A 5,673-nucleotide genomic window follows, 5' to 3' on the forward strand; every position below is an offset into this window, starting at 1 on the left:
AGAGAGAGAGAGAGAGAGAGAGAGAGAGAGAGAGAGAGAGAGAGAGAGAAAGAGAGAGAAATATAACAGGAGCAAAAGTACTGGAGATTCAGTATACACCATGCGGAAAAATTATGAGTTGAAAATATGTGGAAAACATATATAAAAAGTGAAAGAGAAATGCCTTCATTTCACATAGTTAGTATCTTTTTATAAAGAAATTTTTTTAAATATATACATATTTTATGAATGTTGCGATATCCAACCAGTTTTTGCTATTTAAATTAGCTTGTCAAGGGACATTGTGAAGTAACCAATTCTGGTGACCAAAGGGTCTTGCCATTTTGGATGCTTGAAAAATAAGAACAAGTATAGAAAGTGGACAAAGGGAGACAACAGGTGGCAAGGGGACAACCAACTCCTCGGTATAATTTTTGAAGTGGTCTTGTTTGTTGTTAACACAATGCTTTGACTGATACACCCTCCAGACTTTATCAGGTGTCTTGGGGAAATTTCAAACCTGGGTTCTCATTTCTAATGTATTTTTCAATGTTATTGTTATTATTATCATTATTATTATTATTCAGCCCACTGCCTGGAATTGAACTCGGAATCTTGGGGTTAGTAGCCCGCACTTTTAACCACTATGCCATATGCCCGTGGGCTGTTTTATATTAATCAGATTGGTTATTCTATACTCTTGTAGAGTACAATTGATTTCCCAGGAGCAAATTAACAAATATACAGAAGTTCTGAATAGCTTTAGAAAAACTGACTTTATAAAACAATGATGATGACATACATGTGTATACAAATGTGAATTGTGTATTCACACACACATACATCAGTACATATAAGAATTTTACCACAGGTGAGATGTACTTTCTTCTCTGTTTCATACCCTACAGCAATATGTGTATTAAATATATTTAGATTTCACACAAAGACACGAGAGAAAACGGAAGATGAGACTGTTAACAAAATACAAATGCGATCACTCTATAAATCCTCAGGACTAATACTATCTGGGGTAAGCAAATACCTCTAGATAAATCTCTACAAAGCCTAGAATATCTTTTATCTTCTATCTTTTACTTGTTTCAGTCATTAGAGAGCAGCCATGCTGGGGCAACGCCTTGAAAAATTTTAGTCAAATGAATCAACTCCAGTACTTTTTGTTTTGTTGTTTTGCTTTTAGCTTGGTACTTATTTTATTGTGGAGGCACAATGGCCCAGTGGTTAGGGCAGCGGACTCGCAGTCATAGGATCATGGTTTCGATTCCCAGACCAGGTATTGTGAGTGTTTATTGAGCGAAAACACCTAAAGCTCCACGAGGCTCCGGCAGGGAATGGTGGCGAACCCTGCTGTACTCTTTCACCACAACTTTCTCTTACTTCCTGTTTCTGTTGTGCCTGTAATTCAAAGGGTCAGCCTTGTCACACTGCGTCACGCTGAATATCCCCAAGAACTACATTATGGGTACACGTGTCTGTGGAGTGCTCAGCCACTTGCACGTTAATTTCACGAGCAGGCTGTTCCGTTGATCGGATCAACTGGAACCCTCGACATCGAAAGCAACGGAGTGCCAACACTTATTCTATTGGTCTCATTTGATGAACCACTAAGTTATGAAGATATAAACACACTGACACTGGTTGTTAAGTGGTGGCAACACACACACACACACACACACATACATATATACACAATGGGTCTCTTTCAATTTCCATCTACCAAATCCACTCACAAGGCCTTGGTCAGCCCAAGGCTATAGTAGAAGACACTTGTCCAAGGTATCATGCAGTGGGACTGAACCCTGAACTATGTGCTTGGGAAGAAAACTTACCATACATGCATTCCTATATGTATTCTATAAATAAGTCATCATGTTTTTACTTATTCTGAGCCAAGAAACTCGTAAATTAAAACATTACTTAATATTCAGAAGCCAAGAAGCTCTAAAATATTTTATAAACCAAACATCCAACAATAACAAAGAAAGCAATTATTATATCAGTTACTAAGACAGTAACAATGCAATGTGGTTTGTAAATGAATAAATATATGCAGTCATAGCTATATGTAATAAATCGTTTATGATATTATTTAACTTTGAGACTTGCTCACCTTTCCTCCCTAAATTTTTAATTGAGGAGATGAACAAGTATGTGCCTAAGAACAAGCTCTTTTACACAATAGTGAAGGTTAATTGTCAGGCAATAATTACTACAGTACCAATACAGTATGGGTTTGGTAGTAGTTGTAGTAGCAGTAGCAGTAGCAACGGTGAAGGTGTTAACTGCGATCATAATGGTGGTAGTGGTGACACTGATGATGGTAATCAAGGTGATGATGATGATGATGATGATGATGACAACAATGACTACAATGATAGTGATAATACTGATGAAGCTAATGATGACGACATCGATAAACGAACATGGCTTGGTTACACAAATACTTTAGTAGAGGGGGGAGATGGACAGAGAAAGAGAGAGAGGTGGCGAGAGAGAGACAGAAGTGTTTTAAAATAGATTCCTCAGAATCAGTGTCAGCCTTCAGTTTTTGGAAGAATTTCTCCTTCCAAAATGATAATGTTTTTCTGTTTGCTTGAGAACAATGGAAATAGAAGTGCTGAAAGACTCTCTTATTGAACTTCATAAATGTATTCATATTTGCTATAGCAACAGCACAACTATTGTGGATCTGAATATTTTTCTTCATTATTCCAGTTTATATAGCAACCAAACCAAATATAAATAATTATAGAGCCTCGCTATGAATAACTTTGAGGATTTGTTTTGCTGCTGTTGTTGTTGTTGTTGTTAAATAGGTTGGTTTCATATATTACAATTATAGTTTTCTAGTATCCTTTCTATGACAAATATTATTTTAAAAATAGCTCATGTCTCTTAACTGTTATCTTAACTTTGCAAATGGGAATGGAGACAAGTTTTGTAGTCGACCAAACTAGATTAGTCATTAGCACCGGTGAAAGGAAATAGAATAATACATGAGCACAGGCATGGCTACACAATAATATGGTTCAAAGTTCAATCCCATCCCGCATGAGTAGCTTCTTGAACCAATGGTTTTCTACCAAAACCTCAGGTTGACAAAAGCACTCACCATCATATGCTGCAACAACACACACGAGGACGACAATGATGACGACGACGACGACGCCGCCGACGCCGCCGCCGACGACGCCAACGCCGACGACGCCACCGCCACCGCCACCACCACCACTTAAAGTTCATATTCTATGCAGGCATGTGTTGGAATGTTCAACAGAATCTGATGATTCAGAGATCACTATTGAGTTTCAACATCTGCTCCAGCATGGTCTCTATGACCAGATACCCTTTCTAACAGCAACCACTTTACAGAGTGCGCAGTGTGCTTCACTCATAGTACTGACCCTGGTGAGGTTACCAAACAACTCACATGACAAGGACCCCTTCACAGAATGGAGATGCAGTATTGAGAGAGGTGGCTTTGTATCAAGTGTTAAGAAACTAAAGTATGATTGAGAGACAAGAGCAGCTGTCTTGCAATGGATGAGATACATAGCTAACCCAGTTGGAAAGCAAGAAAAGAGATGGTGATGATGAGGAATCAGGAAGTGAAATTTGATTAATCAAACTATACAAAATTCTGTCAAATATTTAAAAGGTTTGCTTTTCCAGCCAATGATGAGCTCCAGAGTACAATTCCACTGTATGGTATCTTTAGATCAACCTAAGCCTTGTGATGAAAATTACAAAGGTGGAAACAGTATGGAAGCTCACTGGGTAGAGTTTTACTTGTAATTCAAAGTATTAGGCCTTCCTTGTCTTACACTGTAACAGTGATTCTCCCTGGAAATTACATTAAGTGTACATGTGTGTGAGGAATACTCTCCTGCTTACACAATGTAAGCCATTCTGTTCATTGATCAAATGGAACACTCCATTTATACTTACGTTCACACACACATTATCCAATGTGTCCATTTCAGTCAATAGCTGTGATTTGAGGGGTGATTTGAGTATGATTTCCAACAGACTGAGCAACCATATAGCAGCTTCATACACATACACACACACACACACACACACACGCACAGACATTATCCAATGTGTCCCTTTAAGTCAGTAGAAGTTATTTGGTTGCGATTTCAAGCAGATTGAGCAACAATATAATGGCTTCCTTGTTGGCCCAGGGACTATTCAGTACAGTCTGATGGTAACTAGTGCAAAGATACGTTAAGAATAATATTGACTAAAACAACAGTCATAAACTAGTTTCCTCCAAGCAATTTACAATCGTATAAATAGAAATATCTGAGTTACAGTGATGATTTACAAAACATATCAGATGACAAAAATAGAAGCAATAACAACATAGAAGCAATAAGGATGATTTCAAAAGACTATATATATGAATAAATTTGTAAACAAAGAGAATACAAAACTTTGCTTAAGGATAAAATAGAATTATTTATCTATAACAGTTTAATTATTCTTTTTGTGTTTATCTGTTTACCATTTTATATCCTATATCTTTAAGGCAATAATATAATAGATGCTTACTAATTGTGTAAAAACATACATCATTATGGAAACAGAACTTTGCAGTCATGACAACTGTTGATTACTAACAAGATGGTGATTTAATGACAGAGCACACAATGTGATGCTGAAGAGATTGGTTCTCGGCTTCAATCTTAACATTAAATTAGTCTACCATCTCATTAAGGTTGATGAAATTAACAACATCGTTTATTAGGATCTAGAAGTTTGATTAAAAGATAGTACCTGAGACTAACCTGAGGTGGCGAGGGTATCTCTTAAAAGTTTGTTCTATATCATCTACAACCTGGTTGGATCCACATTCTTTTAGTTGCCAAAAGGTACAAGACATTCGGCACTTGAGTAACCAAAATCAATGATCCTTAAACAAAATATCCTAGATTTTTATATTATGAACTTCATATGCCCTCTTGCAATATTTCACTAATCACATATCATTATAGACCCTAGATAACTGTCCAAACACTAAATTTCCTTGCTTCCAGATACCCTATTGTTAATCAATTTAGTTGAAGATTATGACTGTTAGCAATATTTACACACTTAAAACACAGTTCAAGTGTAGTAAACAGCTAGTAAAACTGATATAGGATGTGCCTAAATATATCTTGCTGTGGCAGTATTTCCTATCTTATAGTAGTGAGCATCTTCTAAATCTATTGAAAAGCCTAAAGATACTCAAGAAATGATAAATTAATACAGATATAGCTTTTCAAGAAACAGAAGAAGAAACAAAGGCAAGTAATATATTTGTTGCATACACAAATATGGTAAGTTTTGAGATGCACGTATTTCCATACTAGGATGTTCATGTCTTATCTATCACATACTTCATGTTAGGAATTGAAAAGAATTTGACAGAAGTACTCTTAACTAGCGAAGGAAAAGTCATATGAAAGAAGTGAAAGAAGTTAAAATTGATTGTAGACATTTTAGAAAATACATTGAAAACATACTTAAGTACATACATAACAAACAGAGTGTGTGTGTGTGTGTGTGTGTGTGTGTGTGTGTGTGTGTGTGTGTGTGTGTGTGTGTGTGTGTGTCTGCATGCATGTGTATTAGATATATCTAAATATGTGTAAAATATTGTCTCAACGTTTTGTTAATCTTCTATAA

The 5,673-nt window shown here is 36.3% G+C and overlaps 1 protein-coding gene across 3 annotated transcripts in view; it reads right to left on the reverse strand.

Annotated features, from left to right (window-relative positions):
• The window catches only part of LOC106876727 (uncharacterized), a 1,061,911-nt gene that overhangs the window by 469,311 nt on the left and 586,927 nt on the right, over positions 1 to 5,673 (reverse strand). The window lies entirely within an intron of this gene.

This window comes from Octopus bimaculoides, chromosome 3 (genome assembly GCF_001194135.2).
Source record: "Octopus bimaculoides isolate UCB-OBI-ISO-001 chromosome 3, ASM119413v2, whole genome shotgun sequence".
Taxonomy (NCBI): domain Eukaryota; kingdom Metazoa; phylum Mollusca; class Cephalopoda; order Octopoda; family Octopodidae; genus Octopus; species Octopus bimaculoides.